The sequence below is a fragment of the Hyla sarda genome, chromosome 9, assembly GCF_029499605.1.
Source record: "Hyla sarda isolate aHylSar1 chromosome 9, aHylSar1.hap1, whole genome shotgun sequence".
Classification (NCBI taxonomy): Eukaryota; Metazoa; Chordata; class Amphibia; order Anura; family Hylidae; genus Hyla; species Hyla sarda.
This window is the reverse complement of record NC_079197.1, coordinates 30,957,921-30,979,639: the sequence shown is the minus strand read 5'-3', so window position 1 is coordinate 30,979,639 and position 21,719 is coordinate 30,957,921. Positions and strand designations below refer to the sequence as shown.

General features: G+C 45.2%; 1 protein-coding gene across 3 annotated transcripts in view; it reads right to left on the bottom strand.

Annotated features, from left to right (window-relative positions):
• GOLGA1 (golgin A1) overlaps positions 1–20,267 on the bottom strand; it is an 85,439-nt gene extending 65,172 nt beyond the window's left edge. For all 3 annotated transcript variants that reach the window (XM_056540590.1, XM_056540593.1, XM_056540594.1), the window contains exon 1: positions 20,183–20,267. The gene's annotated coding sequence lies outside the window, so the exon portion shown is untranslated. The remainder of the gene's footprint in view (positions 1–20,182) is intronic.
• Positions 20,268–21,719: the final 1,452 nt, after the last annotated feature.

The window sequence follows — 21,719 nt, the reverse complement described above, 5'->3', positions numbered from 1 at the left end:
GAATACATCCTCACAAGGATATACAGGGCTCAGTATATAGAGGAGGAGACGTCTCCTATAGGAATACATCCTCACAGGGATATACAGGGGCTCAGTATATAGAGGAGGGGACGTCTCCTATAGGAATACAACCTCACAGGGATATACAGGGGCTCAGTATATAGAGGAGGAGACGTCTCCTATAGGAATACATCCTCACAGGTATATACAGGGCTCAGTATATAGGGGAGACTTCTATAGGAATACATCCTCACAGGGATATACAGGGCTCAGTATATAGAGGAGACGGCTCCTATAGGAATACATCCTCACAGGGATATACAGGGGTCAGTATATAGAGGAGGAGACGTGTCCTATAGGAATACATCATCACAGGGATATACAGGGCTCAGTATATAGAGGAGGAGACGTCTCCTATAGGAATACATCCTCACAGGGATATACAGGGGCTCAGTATATAGAGGAGGAGACGTCTCCTATAGGAATACATCCTCACAGGGATATACAGGGGTCAGTATATAGAGGAAGAGACGTCTCCTATAGGAATACATCCTCACAGGGATATACAGGGCTCAGTATATAGAGGAGGAGACGTCTCCTATAGGAATACATCCTCACAGGGATATACAGGGGCTCAGTATATAGAGGAGGAGACGTCTCCTATAGGAATACATCCTCACAGGGATATACAGGGGTCAGTATATAGAGGAGACGTCTCCTATAGGAATACATCCTCACAGGGATATACAGGGCTCAGTATATAGAGGAGGAGACGTCTCCTATAGGAATACATCCTCACAGGTATATACAGGGGTCAGTATATAGAGGAGGAGACGTCTCCTATAGGAATACATCCTCACAGGGATATACAGGGGCTCAGTATTTGGAGGAGGAGACGTCTCCTATAGAAATACATCCTCACAGGGATATACAGGGCTCAGTATATAGAGGAGGAGACGTCTCCTATAGGAATACATCCTCACAGGGATATACAGGGCTCAGTATATAGAGGAGGAGACGTCTCCTATAGGAATACATCCTCACAGGGATATACAGGGGCTCAGTATATAGAGGAGGAGACATCTCCTATAGATATACATCCTCACAGGGATATACAGGGCTCAGTATATAGAGGAGGTGACGTCTCCTATAGGAATACATCCTCACAGGTATATACAGGGGCTCAGTATATAGAGGAGGAGAAGTCTCCTGTAGGAATACATCCTCACAGGTATATACAGGGCTCAGTATATAGAGGAGACGTCTCCTATAGGAATACATCCTCACAGGGATATACAGGGATCAGTATATAGAGGAGGAGACGTCTCCTATAGGAATACATCCTCACAGGGATATACAGGGCTCAGTATATAGAGGAGGAGACGTCTCCTATAGGAATACATCCTCACAGGTATATACAGGGGCTCAGTATATAGAGGAGGAGACGTCTCCTATAGGAATACATCCTCACAGGGATATACAGGGCTCAGTATATAGAGGAGGAGACGTCTCCTATAGGAATACATCCTCACAGGGATATACAGGGCTCAGTATATAGAGGAGGAGAAGTCTCCTATAGGAATACATCCTCAAAGGGATATACAGGGCTCAGTATATAGAGGAGGAGACGTCTCCAATAGGAATACATCCTCACAGGGATATACAGGGCTCAGTATATAGAGGAGGAGACGTCTCCTATAGGAATACATCCTCACAGGGATATACAGGGCTCAGTATATAGAGGATGAGACGTCTCCTATAGGAATACAACCTCACAGGGATATACAGGGCTCAGTATATAGAGGAGGAGACGTCTCCTATAGGAATACATCCTCACAGGGATATACAGGGCTCAGTATATAGAGGAGACGTCTCCTATAGGAATACATCCTCACAAGGATATACAGGGCTCAGTATATAGAGGAGGAGACGTCTCCTATAGGAATACATCCTCACAGGGATATACAGGGGCTCAGTATATAGAGGAGGGGACGTCTCCTATAGGAATACAACCTCACAGGGATATACAGGGGCTCAGTATATAGAGGAGGAGACGTCTCCTATAGGAATACATCCTCACAGGTATATACAGGGCTCAGTATATAGGGGAGACTTCTATAGGAATACATCCTCACAGGGATATACAGGGCTCAGTATATAGAGGAGACGTCTCCTATAGGAATACATCCTCACAGGGATATACAGGGGTCAGTATATAGAGGAGGAGACGTGTCCTATAGGAATACATCATCACAGGGATATACAGGGCTCAGTATATAGAGGAGGAGACGTCTCCTATAGGAATACATCCTCACAGGGATATACAGGGGCTCAGTATATAGAGGAGGAGACGTCTCCTATAGGAATACATCCTCACAGGGATATACAGGGGTCAGTATATAGAGGAAGAGACGTCTCCTATAGGAATACATCCTCACAGGGATATACAGGGCTCAGTATATAGAGGAGGAGACGTCTCCTATAGGAATACATCCTCACAGGGATATACAGGGGCTCAGTATATAGAGGAGGAGACGTCTCCTATAGGAATACATCCTCACAGGGATATACAGGGGTCAGTATATAGAGGAGACGTCTCCTATAGGAATACATCCTCACAGGGATATACAGGGCTCAGTATATAGAGGAGGAGACGTCTCCTATAGGAATACATCCTCACAGGTATATACAGGGGTCAGTATATAGAGGAGGAGACGTCTCCTATAGGAATACATCCTCACAGGGATATACAGGGGCTCAGTATTTGGAGGAGGAGACGTCTCCTATAGAAATACATCCTCACAGGGATATACAGGGCTCAGTATATAGAGGAGGAGACGTCTCCTATAGGAATACATCCTCACAGGGATATACAGGGCTCAGTATATAGAGGAGGAGACGTCTCCTATAGGAATACATCCTCACAGGGATATACAGGGGCTCAGTATATAGAGGAGGAGACATCTCCTATAGATATACATCCTCACAGGGATATACAGGGCTCAGTATATAGAGGAGGTGACGTCTCCTATAGGAATACATCCTCACAGGTATATACAGGGGCTCAGTATATAGAGGAGGAGAAGTCTCCTGTAGGAATACATCCTCACAGGTATATACAGGGCTCAGTATATAGAGGAGACGTCTCCTATAGGAATACATCCTCACAGGGATATACAGGGATCAGTATATAGAGGAGGAGACGTCTCCTATAGGAATACATCCTCACAGGGATATACAGGGCTCAGTATATAGAGGAGGAGACGTCTCCTATAGGAATACATCCTCACAGGTATATACAGGGGCTCAGTATATAGAGGAGGAGACGTCTCCTATAGGAATACATCCTCACAGGGATATACAGGGGTCAGTATATAGAGGAGACGTCTCCTATAGGAATACATCCTCACAGGTATATACAGGGGCTCAGTATATAGAGGAGAAGACGTCTCCTATAGGAATACATCCTCACAGGGATATACAGGGCTCAGTATATAGAGGAGGAGACGTCTCCTATAGGAATACATCCTCACAGGGATATACAGGGGCTCAGTATATAGAGGAGGAGACGTCTCCTATAGATATACATCCTCACAGGGATATACAGGGGTCAGTATATAGAGGAGGAGACGTCTCCTATAGGAATACATCCTCACAGGGATATACAGGGGCTCAGTATATAGAGGAGGAGACGTCTCCTATAGATATACATCCTCACAGGGATATACAGGGGCTCAGTATATAGAGGAGGAGACGTCTCCTATAGAAATACATGCTCACAGGGATATACAGGGCTCAGTATATAGAGGAGGAGACGTCTCCTATAGGAATACATCCTCACAGGGATATACAGGGCTCAGTATATAGAGGAGGAGACGTCTCCTATAGGAATACATCCTCACAGGGATATAAAGGGGCTCAGTATATAGAGGAGACGTCTCCTATAGGAATACATCCTCACAGGTATATACAGGGCTCAGTATATAGAGGAGGAGACGTCTCCTATAGGAATACATCCTCACAGGTATATACAGGGGCTCAGTATATAGAGGAGGAGACGTCTCCTATAGAAATACATCCTCTCAGGGATATACAGGGCTCAGTATATAGAGGAGGAGACATCTCCTATAGATATACATCCTCACAGGGATATACAGGGCTCAGTATATAGAGGAGGAGACGTCTCCTATAGGAATACATCCTCACAGGTATATACAGGGGCTCAGTATATAGAGGAGAAGACGTCTCCTATAGGAATACATCCTCACAGGGATATACAGGGCTCAGTATATAGAGGAAGAGACGTCTCCTATAGGAATATATCCTCACAGGTATATACAGGGGCTCAGTATATAGAGGAGACGTCTCCTATATATATACATCCTCACAGGGATATACAGGGGATCAGTATATAGAGGAGGAGACGTCTCCTATAGAAATACATCCTCACAGGGATATACAGGGCTCAGTATATAGAGGAGGAGACGTCTCCTATAGGAATACATCCTCACAGGGATATACAGGGCTCAGTATATAGAGGAGGAGACGTCTCCTATAGGAATACATCCTCACAGGGATATACAGGGCTCAGTATATAGAGGAGGAGACGTCTCCTATAGGAATACATCCTCACAGGGATATACAGGGGCTCAGTATATAGAGGAGGAGACGTCTCCTATAGGAATACATCCTCACAGGGATATACAGGGGCTCAGTATATAGAGGAGGAGACGTCTCCTATAGGAATACATCCTCACAGGTATATACAGGGCTCAGTATATAGAGGAGAAGACATCTCCTATAGGAATACATCCTCACAGGGATATACAGGGGCTCAGTATATAGAGGAGGAGACGTCTCCTATAGGAATACATCCTTACAAGGATATACAGGGCTCAGTATATAGAGGAGGAGACGTCTCCTATAGGAATACATCCTCACAGGGATATACAGGGGCTCAGTATATAGAGGAGACGTCTCCTATAGAAATAGATCCTCACAGGGATATACAGGGGCTCAGTATATAGAGGAGGAGACGTCTCCTATAGGAATACATCCTTACAAGGATATACAGGGCTCAGTATATAGAGGAGGAGACGTCTCCTATAGGAATACATCCTCACAGGGATATACAGGGGCTCAGTATATAGAGGAGACGTCTCCTATAGAAATAGATCCTCACAGGGATATACAGGGGTCAGTATATAGAGGAGGAGACGTCTCCTATAGGAATACATCCTCACAGGGATATACAGGGGCGCAGTATATAGAGGAGGAGACGTCTCCTATAGGAATACATCCTCACAGGGATATACAGGTGCTCAGTATATAGAGGAGGAGACGTCTCCTATAGGAATACATCCTCACAGGGATATACAGGGGTCAGTATATAGAGGAGGAGACGTCTCCTATAGGAATACATCCTCACAGGGATATACAGGGATCAGTATATAGAGGAGGAGACGTCTCCTATAGGAATACATCCTCGCAGGGATATACAGGGCTCAGTATATAGAGGAGGAGACGTCTCCTATAGGAATACATCCTCACAGGGATATACAGGGGCGCAGTATATAGAGGAGGAGACGTCTCCTATAGGAATACATCCTCACAGGGATATACAGGTGCTCAGTATATAGAGGAGGAGACGTCTCCTATAGGAATACATCCTCACAGGGATATACAGGGCTCAGTATATAGAGGAGGAGACGTCTCCTATAGGAATACATCCTCACAGGGATATACAGGGCTCAGTATATAGAGGAGGAGACATCTCCTATAGATATACATCCTCACAGGGATATACAGGGCTCAGTATATAGAGGAGGAGACGTCTCCTATAGGAATACATCCTCACAGGGATATACAGGTGCTCAGTATATAGAGGAGGAGACGTCTCCTATAGGAATACATCCTCACAGGGATATACAGGGCTCAGTATATAGAGGAGGAGACGTCTCCTATAGGAATACATCCTCACAGGGATATACAGGGCTCAGTATATAGAGGAGGGGACGTCTCCTATAGGAATACAACCTCACAGGGATATACAGGGGCTCAGTATATAGAGGAGGAGACGTCTCCTATAGGAATACATCCTCACAGGTATATACAGGGCTCAGAATATAGAGGAGACTTCTATAGGAATACATCCTCACAGGGATATACAGGGCTCAGTATATAGAGGAGACGTCTCCTATAGGAATACATCCTCACAGGGATATACAGGGGTCAGTATATAGAGGAAGAGACGTCTCCTATAGGAATACATCCTCACAGGGATATACAGGGCTCAGTATATAGAGGAGGAGACGTCTCCTATAGGAATACATCCTCACAGGGATATACAGGGGCTCAGTATATAGAGGAGGAGACGTCTCCTATAGGAATACATCCTCACAGGGATATACAGGGGTCAGTATATAGAGGAGACGTCTCCTATAGGAATACATCCTCACAGGGATATACAGGGCTCAGTATATAGAGGAGGAGACGTCTCCTATAGGAATACATCCTCACAGGTATATACAGGGGTCAGTATATAGAGGAGGAGACGTCTCCTATAGGAATACATCCTCACAGGGATATACAGGGGCTCAGTATTTGGAGGAGGAGACGTCTCCTATAGAAATACATCCTCACAGGGATATACAGGGCTCAGTATATAGAGGAGGAGACGTCTCCTATAGGAATACATCCTCACAGGGATATACAGGGCTCAGTATATAGAGGAGGTGACGTCTCCTATAGGAATACATCCTCACAGGTATATACAGGGGCTCAGTATAAAGAGGAGGAGAAGTCTCCTGTAGGAATACATCCTCACAGGTATATACAGGGCTCAGTATATAGAGGAGACGTCTCCTATAGGAATACATCCTCACAGGGATATACAGGGATCAGTATATAGAGGAGGAGACGTCTCCTATAGGAATACATCCTCACAGGGATATATAGGGGCTCAGTATATAGAGGAGGAGACGTCTCCTATAGGAATACATCCTCACAGGGATATATAGGGGCTCAGTATATAGAGGAGGAGACGTCTCCTATAGGAATACATCCTCACAGGGATATACAGGTGCTCAGTATATAGAGGAGGAGACGTCTCCTGTAGGAATACATCCTCACAGGGATATACAGTGCTCAGTATATAGAGGAGACGTCTCCTATAGGAATACATCCTCACAAGGATATACAGGGCTCAGTATATAGAGGAGGAGACGTCTCCTATAGGAATACATCCTCACAGGGATATACAGGGGTCAGTATATAGAGGAGACGTCTCCTATAGGAATACATCCTCACAGGTATATACAGGGGCTCAGTATATAGAGTAGAAGACGTCTCCTATAGGAATACATCCTCACAGGGATATACAGGGCTCAGTATATAGAGGAGGAGACGTCTCCTATCGGAATACATCCTCACAGGGATATACAGGGGCTCAGTATATAGAGGAGGAGACGTCTCCTATAGATATACATCCTCACAGGGATATACAGGGGTCAGTATATAGAGGAGGAGACGTCTCCTATAGGAATACATCCTCACAGGGATATACAGGGGCTCAGTATATAGAGGAGGAGACGTCTCCTATAGATATACATCCTCACAGGGATATACAGGGGCTCAGTATATAGAGGAGGAGACGTCTCCTATAGAAATACATGCTCACAGGGATATACAGGGCTCAGTATATAGAGGAGGAGACGTCTCCTATAGGAATACATCCTCACAGGGATATACAGGGCTCAGTATATAGAGGAGGAGACGTCTCCTATAGGAATACATCCTCACAGGTATATACAGGGGTCAGTATATAGAGGAGGAGACGTCTCCTATAGGAATACATCCTCACAGGGATATACAGGGGCTCAGTATTTGGAGGAGGAGACGTCTCCTATAGGAATACATCCTCACAGGGATATACAGGGCTCAGTATATAGAGGAGGAGACGTCTCCTATAGGAATACATCCTCACAGGTATATACAGGGGCTCAGTATATAGAGGAGGAGACGTCTCCTATAGAAATACATCCTCACAGGTATATACAGGGGCTCAGTATATAGAGGAGGAGACATCTCCTATAGATATACATCCTCACAGGGATATACAGGGCTCAGTATATAGAGGAGGAGACGTCTCCTATAGGAATACATCCTCACAGGGATATACAGGGCTCAGTATATAGAGGAGGAGACGTCTCCTATAGGAATACATCCTCACAGGGATATACAGGGCTCAGTATATAGAGGAAGAGACGTCTCCTATAGGAATATATCCTCACAGGTATATACAGGGGCTCAGTATATAGAGGAGACGTCTCCTATAGATATACATCCTCACAGGGATATACAGGGGATCAGTATATAGAGGAGGAGACGTCTCCTATAGAAATACATCCTCACAGGGATATACAGGGCTCAGTATATAGAGGAGGAGACGTCTCCTATAGGAATACATCCTCACAGGGATATACAGGGCTCAGTATATAGAGGAGGAGACGTCTCCTATAGGAATACATCCTCACAGGGATATACAGGGGCTCAGTATATAGAGGAGGAGACGTCTCCTATAGGAATACATCCTCACAGGTATATACAGGGCTCAGTATATAGAGGAGACATCTCCTATAGGAATACATCCTCACAGGGATATACAGGGGCTCAGTATATAGAGGAGGAGACGTCTCCTATAGGAATACATCCTCACAAGGATATACAGGGCTCAGTATATAGAGGAGGAGACGTCTCCTATAGGAATACATCCTCACAGGGATATACAGGGGCTCAGTATATAGAGGAGACGTCTCCTATAGAAATAGATCCTCACAGGGATATACAGGGGCTCAGTATATAGAGGAGGAGACGTCTCCTATAGGAATACATCCTCACAGGGATATACAGGGCTCAGTATATAGAGGAGGAGACGTCTCCTATAGGAATACATCCTCACAGGGATATACAGGGGCTCAGTATATAGAGGAGGAGACGTGTCCTATAGGAATACATCCTCACAGGGATATACAGGGCTCAGTATATAGAGGAGGAGACATCTCCTATAGATATACATCCTCACAGGGATATACAGGGCTCAGTATATAGAGGAGGAGACGTCTCCTATAGGAATACATCCTCACAGGGATATACAGGGGCTCAGTATATAGAGGAGGAGACGTCTCCTATAGGAATACATCCTCACAGGGATATACAGGGCTCAGTATATAGAGGAGACGTCTCCTATAGGAATACGTCCTCACAGGGATATACAGGGCTCAGTATATAGAGGAGGGGACGTCTCCTATAGGAATACATCCTCACAGGGATATACAGGGGCTCAGTATATAGAGGAGGAGACGTCTCCTATAGGAATACATCCTCACAGGGATATACAGGGCTCAGTATATAGAGGAGGAGACATCTCCTATAGATATACATCCTCACAGGGATATACAGGGGCTCAGTATATAGAGGAGGAGACGTCTCCTATAGGAATACATCCTCACAGGTATATACAGGGCTCAGTATATAGAGGAGGAGACATCTCCTATAGGAATACATCCTCACAAGGATATACAGGGCTCAGTATATAGAGGAGGAGACGTCTCCTATAGGAATACATCCTCACAGGTATATACAGGGCTCAGTATATAGAGGAGGAGACATCTCCTATAGGAATACATCCTCACAGGTATATACAGGGGCTCAGTATATAGAGGAGACGTCTCCTATAGGAATACATCCTCACAGGGATATACAGGGGCTCAGTATATAGAGGAGGAGACGTCTCCTATAGGAATACATCCTCACAGGGATATACAGGGCTCAGTATATAGAGGAGGAGACGTCTCCTATAGGAAAACATCCTCACAGGGATATACAGGGCTCAGTATATAGAGGAGGAGACGTCTCTATAGGAATACATCCTCACAGGTATATACAGGGCTCAGTATATAGAGGAGGAGACGTCTCCTATAGGAATACATCCTCACAGGGATATACAGGGCTCAGTATATAGAGGAGGAGACGTCTCCTATAGGAATACATCCTCACAGGGATATACAGGTGCTCAGTATATAGAGGAGGAGACGTCTCCTATAGGAATACATCCTCACAGGGATATACAGGGCTCAGTATATAGAGGAGGAGACGTCTCCTATAGGAATACATCCTCACAGGGATATACAGGGGCTCAGTATATAGAGGAGACGTCTCCTATAGGAATACATCCTCACAGGGATATACAGGGCTCAGTATATAGAGGAGGAGACGTCTCCTATAGGAATACATCCTCACAGGGATATACAGGGGCTCAGTATATAGAGGAGGAGACGTCTCCTATAGATATACATCCTCACAGGGATATACAGGGCTCAGTATATAGAGGAGGAGACGTCTCCTATAGGAATACATCCTCACAGGGATATACAGGGGCTCAGTATATAGAGGAGACGTCTCCTATAGGAATACATCCTCACAGGGATATACAGGGCTCAGTATATAGAGGAGGAGACGTCTCCTATAGGAATACATCCTCACAGGGATATACAGGGGCTCAGTATATAGAGGAGGAGACGTCTCCTATAGATATACATCCTCACAGGGATATACAGGGGCTCAGTATATAGAGGAGGAGACGTCTCCTATATATATACATCCTCACAGGGATATACAGAGCTCAGTATATAGAGGAGACGTCTCCTATAGAAATACATCCTCACAGGGATATACAGGGCTCAGTATATAGAGGAGGAGACGTCTCCTATAGAAATACATCCTCACAGGGATATACAGGGCTCAGTATATAGAGGAGGAGACGTCTCCTATAGGAATACATCCTCACAGGGATATACAGGGCTCAGTATATAGAGGAGGGGACGTCTCCTATAGGAATACATCCTCACAGGGATATACAGGGCTCAGTATATAGAGGAGGGGATGTCTCCTATAGGAATACATCCTCACAGGTATATACAGGGCTCAGTATATAGAGGAGGAGACGTCTCCTATAGGAATACATCCTCAAAGGGATATACAGGGCTCAGTATATAGAGGAGGGGACGTCTCCTATAGGAATACATCCTCACAGGGATATACAGGGCTCAGTATATAGAGGAGACGTCTCCTATAGGAATACATCCTCACAAGGATATACAGGGCTCAGTATATAGAGGAGACATCTCCTATAGGAATACATCCTCACAGGGATATACAGGGCTCAGTATATAGAGGAGACGTCTCCTATAGGAATACATCCTCACAGGGATATACAGGGCTCAGTATATAGAGGAGGAGACGTCTCCTATAGGAATACATCCTCACAGGGATATACAGGGGCTCAGTATATAGAGGAGGAGACGTCTCCTATAGGAATACATCCTCACAGGGATATACAGGGGTCAGTATATAGAGGAGGAGACATCTCCTATAGGAATACATCCTCACAGGGATATACAGGGCTCAGTATATAGAGGAGGAGACATCTCCTATAGGAATACATCCTCACAGGGATATACAGGGGCTCAGTATATAGAGGAGGAGACGTCTCCTATAGGAATACATCCTCACAGGGATATACAGAGCTCAGTATATAGAGGAGACGTCTCCTATAGGAATACATCCTCACAGGGATATACAGGGGTCAGTATATAGAGGAGGAGACGTCTCCTACAGGAATACATCCTCACAGGTATATACAGGGGCTCAGTATATAGAGGAGGAGACGTCTCCTACAGGAATACATCCTCACAGGGATATACAGGGCTCAGTATATAGAGGAGGAGACGTCTCCTATAGGAATACATCCTCACAGGGATATACAGGGGCTCAGTATTTAGAGGAGGAGACGTCTCCTATAGGAATACATCCTCACAGGGATATACAGGGCTCAGTATATAGAGGAGGGGACGTCTCCTATAGGAATACATCCTCACGGGGATATACAGGGCTCAGTATATAGAGGAGACATCTCCTATAGGAATACATCCTCACAAGGATATACAGGGCTCAGTATATAGAGGAGGGGACGTCTCCTATAGGAATACATCCTCACAGGGATATACAGGGCTCAGTATATAGAGGAGGGGATGTCTCCTATAGGAATACATCCTCACAGGTATATACAGGGCTCAGTATATAGAGGAGGAGACGTCTCCTATAGGAATACATCCTCACAGGGATATACAGGGCTCAGTATATAGAGGAGGGGACGTCTCCTATAGGAATACATCCTCACAGGGATATACAGGGCTCAGTATATAGAGGAGACGTCTCCTATAGGAATACATCATCACAGGTATATACAGGGGCTCAGTATATAGAGGAGGGGACGTCTCCTATAGGAATACATCCTCACAGGGATATACAGGGCTCAGTATATAGAGGAGACATCTCCTATAGGAATACATCCTCACAGGGATATACAGGGCTCAGTATATAGAGGAGGGGACGTCTCCTATAGGAATACATCCTCACAGGGATATACAGGGCTCAGTATATAGAGGAGGAGACGTCTCCTATAGGAATACATCCTCACAGGGATATACAGGGGCTCAGTATATAGAGGAGGAGACGTCTCCTATAGGAATACATCCTCACAGGGATATACAGGGCTCAGTATATAGAGGAGGAGACGTCTCCTATAGGAATACATCCTCACAGGGATATACAGGGGTCAGTATATAGAGGAGGAGACATCTCCTATAGGAATACATCCTCACAGGGATATACAGGGGTCAGTATATAGAGGAGGAGACGTCTCCTATAGGAATACATCCTCACAGGGATATACAGGGCTCAGTATATAGAGGAGGAGACGTCTCCTATAGGAATACATCCTCACAGGGATATACAGGGGTCAGTATATAGAGGAGGAGACGTCTCCTATAGGAATACATCCTCACAGGTATATACAGGGGCTCAGTATATAGAGGAGGAGACGTCTCCTACAGGAATACATCCTCACAGGGATATACAGGGCTCAGTATATAGAGGAGGAGACGTCTCCTATAGGAATACATCCTCACAGGGATATATAGGGGCTCAGTATATAGAGGAGGAGACGTCTCCTATAGGAATACATACTCACAGGGATATACAGGGCTCAGTATATAGAGGAGACATCTCCTATAGGAATACATCCTCACAGGGATATACAGGGGCACAGTATATAGAGGAGGAGACGTCTCCTATAGGAATACATCCTCACAGGGATATACAGGGCTCAGTATATAGAGGAGACGTCTCCTATAGGAATACATCCTCACAGGGATATACAGGGGCTCAGTATATAGAGGAGACGTCTCCTATAGGAATACATACTCACAGGGATATACAGGGCTCAGTATATAGAGGAGACGTCTCCTATAGGAATACATCCTCACAGGGATATACAGGGCTCAGTATATAGAGGAGACGTCTCCTATAGGAATACATCCTCACAGGGATATACAGGGGCTCAGTATATATAGGAGGAGACGTCTCCTATAGGAATACATCCTCACAGGGATATACAGGGCTCAGTATATAGAGGAGGAGACATCTCCTATAGGAATACATCCTCACAGGGATATACAGGGGTCAGTATATAGAGGAGGAGATGTCTCCTATAGGAATACATCCTCACAGGGATATACAGGGGCTCAGTATATAGAGGAGGAGACGTCTCCTATAGGAATACATCCTCACAGGAATATACAGGGGCTCAGTATATAGAGGAGGAGACGTCTCCTATAGATATACATCCTCACAGGGATATACAGGGCTCAGTATATAGAGGAGACGTCTCCTATAGGAATACATCCTCACAGGGATATACAGGGCTCAGTATATAGAGGAGACGTCTCCTATAGGAATACATCCTCACAGGGATATACAGGGGCTCAGTATATAGAGGAGGAGACGTCTCCTATAGGAATACATCCTCAAAGGGATATACAGGGCTCAGTATATAGAGGAGGAGACATCTCCTATAGATATACATCCTCACAGGGATATACAGGGCTCAGTATATAGAGGAGGAGAAGTCTCCTATAGGAATACATCCTCACAGGTATATATAGGGGCTCAGTATATAGAGGAGGAGACATCTCCTATAGGAATACATCCTCACAGGGATATACAGGGCTCAGTATATAGAGGAGGAGACGTCTCCTATAGGAATACATCCTCACAGGGATATACAGGGGTCAGTATATAGAGGAGACGTCTCCTATAGGAATACATCCTCACAGGGATATACAGGGCTCAGTATATAGAGGAGGAGACGTCTCCTATAGGAATACATCCTCACAGGTATATACAGGGCTCAGTATATAGAGGAGGAGACGTCTCCTATAGATATACATCCTCACAGGGATATACAGGGGCTCAGTATATAGAGGAGGAGACGTCTCCTATAGGAATACATCCTCACAGGGATATACAGGGCTCAGTATATAGAGGAGGAGACGTCTCCTATAGGAATACATCCTCACAGGGATATACAGGGCTCAGTATATAGAGGAGGAGACGTCTCCTATAGGAATACATCCTCACAGGGATATACAGGGGCTCAGTATATAGAGGAGGAGACGTCTCCTATAGGAATACATCCTCACAGGGATATACAGGGGTCAGTATATAGAGGAGGAGACATCTCCTATAGGAATACATCCTCACAGGGATATACAGGGCTCAGTATATAGAGGAGGAGACGTCTCCTATAGGAATACATCCTCACAGGGATATACAGGGGCTCAGTATATAGAGGAGGAGACGTCTCCTATAGGAATACATCCTCACAGGGATATACAGAGCTCAGTATATAGAGGAGACGTCTCCTATAGGAATACATCCTCACAGGGATATACAGGGGTCAGTATATAGAGGAGGAGACGTCTCCTACAGGAATACATCCTCACAGGTATATACAGGGGCTCAGTATATAGAGGAGGAGACGTCTCCTACAGGAATACATCCTCACAGGGATATACAGGGGCTCAGTATTTAGAGGAGGAGACGTCTCCTATAGGAATACATCCTCACAGGGATATACAGGGCTCAGTATATAGAGGAGGGGACGTCTCCTATAGGAATACATCCTCACGGGGATATACAGGGCTCAGTATATAGAGGAGACATCTCCTATAGGAATACATCCTCACAAGGATATACAGGGCTCAGTATATAGAGGAGGGGACGTCTCCTATAGGAATACATCCTCACAGGGATATACAGGGCTCAGTATATAGAGGAGGGGATGTCTCCTATAGGAATACATCCTCACAGGTATATACAGGGCTCAGTATATAGAGGAGGAGACGTCTCCTATAGGAATACATCCTCACAGGGATATACAGGGCTCAGTATATAGAGGAGGGGACGTCTCCTATAGGAATACATCCTCACAGGGATATACAGGGCTCAGTATATAGAGGAGACGTCTCCTATAGGAATACATCATCACAGGTATATACAGGGGCTCAGTATATAGAGGAGGGGACGTCTCCTATAGGAATACATCCTCACAGGGATATACAGGGCTCAGTATATAGAGGAGACATCTCCTATAGGAATACATCCTCACAGGGATATACAGGGCTCAGTATATAGAGGAGGGGACGTCTCCTATAGGAATACATCCTCACAGGGATATACAGGGCTCAGTATATAGAGGAGGAGACGTCTCCTATAGGAATACATCCTCACAGGGATATACAGGGGCTCAGTATATAGAGGAGGAGACGTCTCCTATAGGAATACATCCTCACAGGGATATACAGGGCTCAGTATATAGAGGAGGAGACGTCTCCTATAGGAATACATCCTCACAGGGATATACAGGGGTCAGTATATAGAGGAGGAGACATCTCCTATAGGAATACATCCTCACAGGGATATACAGGGGTCAGTATATAGAGGAGGAGACGTCTCCTATAGGAATACATCCTCACAGGGATATACAGGGCTCAGTATATAGAGGAGGAGACGTCTCCTATAGGAATACATCCTCACAGGGATATACAGGGGTCAGTATATAGAGGAGGAGACGTCTCCTATAGGAATACATCCTCACAGGTATATACAGGGGCTCAGTATATAGAGGAGGAGACGTCTCCTACAGGAATACATCCTCACAGGGATATACAGGGCTCAGTATATAGAGGAGGAGACGTCTCCTATAGGAATACATCCTCACAGGGATATATAGGGGCTCAGTATATAGAGGAGGAGACGTCTCCTATAGGAATACATACTCACAGGGATATACAGGGCTCAGTATATAGAGGAGACATCTCCTATAGGAATACATCCTCACAGGGATATACAGGGGCACAGTATATAGAGGAGGAGACGTCTCCTATAGGAATACATCCTCACAGGGATATACAGGGCTCAGTATATAGAGGAGACGTCTCCTATAGGAATACATCCTCACAGGGATATACAGGGGCTCAGTATATAGAGGAGACGTCTCCTATAGGAATACATACTCACAGGGATATACAGGGCTCAGTATATAGAGGAGACGTCTCCTATAGGAATACATCCTCACAGGGATATACAGGGCTCAGTATATAGAGGAGACGTCTCCTATAGGAATACATCCTCACAGGGATATACAGGGGCTCAGTATATATAGGAGGAGACGTCTCCTATAGGAATACATCTTCACAGGGATATACAGGGCTCAGTATATAGAGGAGGAGACATCTCCTATAGGAATACATCCTCACAGGGATATACAGGGGTCAGTATATAGAGGAGGAGATGTCTCCTATAGGAATACATCCTCACAGGGATATACAGGGGCTCAGTATATAGAGGAGGAGACGTCTCCTATAGGAATACATCCTCACAGGAATATACAGGGGCTCAGTATATAGAGGAGGAGACGTCTCCTATAGATATACATCCTCACAGGGATATACAGGGCTCAGTATATAGAGGAGACGTCTCCTATAGGAATACATCCTCACAGGGATATACAGGGCTCAGTATATAGAGGAGACGTCTCCTATAGGAATACATCCTCACAGGGATATACAGGGGCTCAGTATATAGAGGAGGAGACGTCTCCTATAGGAATACATCCTCAAAGGGATATACAGGGCTCAGTATATAGAGGAGGAGAAGTCTCCTATAGGAATACATCCTCACAGGTATATATAGGGGCTCAGTATATAGAGGAGGAGACATCTCCTATAGGAATACATCCTCACAGGGATATACAGGGCTCAGTATATAGAGGAGGAGACGTCTCCTATAGGAATACATCCTCACAGGGATATACAGGGGTCAGTATATAGAGGAGACGTCTCCTATAGGAATACATCCTCACAGGGATATACAGGGCTCAGTATATAGAGGAGGAGACGTCTCCTATAGGAATACATCCTCACAGGTATATACAGGGCTCAGTATATAGAGGAGGAGACGTCTCCTATAGATATACATCCTCACAGGGATATACAGGGGCTCAGTATATAGAGGAGGAGACGTCTCCTATAGGAATACATCCTCACAGGGATATACAGGGCTCAGTATATAGAGGAGGAGACGTCTCCTATAGGAATACATCCTCACAGGGATATACAGGGCTCAGTATATAGAGGAGACGTCTCCTATAGGAATACATCCTCACAGGGATATACAGGGGTCAGTATATAGAGGAGACGTCTCCTATAGGAATACATCCTCACAGGGATATACAGGGCTCAGTATATAGAGGAGGAGACGTCTCCTATAGGAATACATCCTCACAGGTATATACAGGGCTTAGTATATAGAGGAGGAGACGTCTCCTATAGGAATACATCATCACAGGTATATACAGGGCTCAGTATATAGAGGAGGAGACGTCTCCTATAGGAATACATCCTCACAGGGATATACAGGGGTCAGTATATAGAGGAGACGTCTCCTATAGGAATACATCCTCACAGGGATATACAGGGGCTCAGTATATAGAGGAGGAGACGTCTCCTATAGGAATACATCCTCACAGGGATATACAGGGGCTCAGTATATAGAGGAGGAGACGTCTCCTATAGGAATACATCATCACAGGTATATACAGGGCTCAGTATATAGAGGAGACGTCTCCTATAGGAATACATCCTCACAGGGATATACAGGGCTCAGTATATAGAGGAGACGTCTCCTATAGGAATACATCCTCACAGGGATATACAGGGCTCAGTATATAGAGGAAGAGACGTCTCCTATAGGAATACATCCTCACAGGGATATACAGGGGCTCAGTATATAGAGGAGGAGACGTCTCCTATAGGAATACATCCTCACAGGGATATACAGGGCTCAGTATATAGAGGAGGAGACGTCTCCTATAGGAATACATCCTCACAGGGATATACAGGGCTCAGTATATAGAGGAGGAGACGTCTCCTATAGGAATACATCCTCACAGGGATATACAGGGCTCAGTATATAGAGGAGGAGACGTCTCCTATAGGAATACATCCTCACAGGGATATACAGGGCTCAGTATATAGAGGAGGAGACGTCTCCTATAGGAATACATCCTCACAGGGATATACAGGGCTCAGTATATAGAGGAGGAGACGTCTCCTATAGGAATACATCCTCACAGGGATATACAGGGGCTCAGTATATAGAGGAGACGTCTCCTATAGGAATACATCCTCACAGGGATATACAGGGCTCAGTATATAGAGGAGACGTCTCCTATAGGAATACATCCTCACAGGTATATACAGGGGTCAGTATATAGAGGAGGAGACGTCTCCTATAGGAATACATCCTCACAGGGATATACAGGGCTCAGTATATAGAGGAGACGTCTCCTATAGGAATTCATCATCACAGGTATATACAGGGCTCAGTATATAGAGGAGCAGACGTCTCCTATAGGAATACATCCTCACAGGGATATACAGGGGCACAGTATATAGAGGAGGAGACGTCTCCTATAGGAATACATCCTCACAGGGATATACAGGGCTCAGTATATAGAGGAGGAGACGTGTCCTATAGGAATACATCCTCACAGGGATATACAGGGCTCAGTATATAGAGGAGGAGACGTCTCCTATAGGAATACATCCTCACAGGGATATACAGGGCTCAGTATATAGAGGAGGAGACGTCTCCTATAGGAATACATCATCACAGGTATATACAGGGCTCAGTATATAGAGGAGGAGACGTCTCCTATAGGAATACATCCTCACAAGGATATACAGGGCTCAGTATATAGAGGAGGAGACGTCTCCTATAGGAATACATCCTCACAGGGATATACAGGGGCTCAGTATATAGAGGAGACGTCTCCTATAGGAATACATCCTCACAGGGATATACAGGGGCTCAGTATATAGAGGAGGAGACGTCTCCTATAGGAATACATCCTCACAGGGATATACAGGGCTCAGTATATAGAGGAGGAGACGTCTCCTATAGGAATACATCCTCACAGGGATATACAGGGCTCAGTATATAGAGGAGGAGACGTCTCCTATAGGAATACATCCTCACAGGGATATACAGGGCTCAGTATATAGAGGAGGAGACGTCTCCTATAGGAATACATCCTCACAGCGATATACAGGGCTCAGTATATAGAGGAGACGTCTCCTATAGGAATACATCCTCACAGGGATATACAGGGGCACAGTATATAGAGGAGGAGACGTCTCCTATAGGAATACATCCTCACAGGGATATACAGGGCCATCAGCCTTTGCCAGTGTTTCATAACCACGGTGCCAGAGGTTGTCCAAACATGCTGGGGGTTGTAGTTTTTCCAACAGCTGGAGGCCCCTTGGTTGGGAAACACTGGCCTATGCAGTATCTGTACCCGGTAAAGACATAGGATTGGTCACACAACTTTCTAATAGTTCGGAGGTTGATCGGTTTCTCCATACTGGAGCCAGGTGTCTATAGCTTAACCCCTGCAGTGCTGACCACTCCTCACCCAGCTCTCCAGATGCTGATAGGACTGAGGACAGACTGTACATCTATAACAACAAGGAGGCTGGAGAAAGGTTTGGAGAAAACGTCTTCCAATAAACTGACAGTGTGACCAAAGCTGTGTGTCAGTATCCATCCCCCAGGAGACACAGAGGATGAAGACAGGGACACCCTCCCCCACTATTACTGTCTACAAATTCCCCTCCAGCCCCCAAATCATCCCCCAGTGTGACGTATAATCACCCACTTGCCGGTTCTCCGGTATCCGCCTCTTTCCTGCTCTCCGGGAGATGTGGCCGATGACGTCATCACAGCGCCTGGGTCAGGTGAGGCGCTTCCTCATTGGCTAACTGAGAAAGAGGCGGAGAGGTCACGAGAGGCGGAAAGTCGCAGTTTGATTGGCTGAGTCGTCGGCCTGACGTCAGGTCTCCAGACATGCGCAGTAGAGAAGTGCCTACGTTCTTTGTACAATGTGCCTGGCAGGGCAAGATGGGAAATGTTGTCCCACAGCAGGTGACTCGTCTGTACAGCTCGGGAAATACATAACATTTTTATAATACAGTGGTCCCTCAAGTTACAATATTAATTGGTTCTGGGAGGACCATTGTATGTTGAGACCATTGTATGTTGAGACCAGAATTCTATGGAAACCTGGTAATTGGTTCTAAAGGCACCAAAATGTCATCCAAAAATAGGAAAACGTGAGGATTAAAGAAAAATAAGTAGATAACTAATATAGATAAAGCAAATCCTTACATATAAAAGTAAGAAAGATCTGCTGGGAGCTGTAATCACTGTCTATGTCAGTGTTTCCCAAGCAGGGAGCCTCTAGCTGTTGCAAAACTACAACTCCCAGCATGCCCAGACAGCCAAAGGCTGTCCGGGCATGCTGGGAGTTGTAGTTTTGCAACAGCTGGGGCCACCCTGCCTGGGAAACATTGGTCTATGTAGAGGACAGGAGCTTCTTCTGAGTCCTGTACAGTACACAAAATTTTCTAAAAAAGTAATGAAGTCGCCCTCACCTGGTGTCCAAATGAGAAGCTAACCCTGGAACAGGTAAAGTGTGCAGCACATGTAATACCTCCCTGTATTGTAGGGGGCGCTATCAGACACCAGTCAGTGCATACGCTTCAGTAATACAAGGGTTTTACCAGTGAATGCCCATTTTGATTGGTCAGTTCTTCCAGCCCTTGACAGGTATCACAGATCTGGACTGTCTGTACATTGTATGTTGAGTCTGGTTTCAACTTACGATGGTCCAGAAAAGAACAATGTATGCTGAAACTATTGTATGTTGAGGCCATTGTAAGTTGAGGGATCACTGTATATTCTGATTCTGCAGTTATATGACAGATCTGTCTCCTGTTCCCCTCTGGCCACAATGTCTTACCTCCCAAAGTATAGAAAATAGGAGAGAAAACTCAAAAGCTCATATTAAAACATACACTCACTGGCCACTTCTTTAGTTACACCTATTCAATTGCTTGTTAACACAAATAGCTAATGAGCCAATAATACAGCAGCAACTAAATGCATTTAGACATGCAGACGTGGTCAAGACAACTTAAGGTTCACACATGAAGAATTACAATAGGGAAAAGAGAACATTTAAGAGACTTTTGAACAAGTCATGGTTTTTGGTGCCCGACAAGCTGGTCTAAGGGGGACATTTATCATTGTTGGTTGTAGGATTATTATTTTTCTTTATGTTTAAATTGCGCCAAATTTACTATAAAGGTGCACAGCCATAATACATATTGCGCCTTTTCAATTTTAGCTCAGAC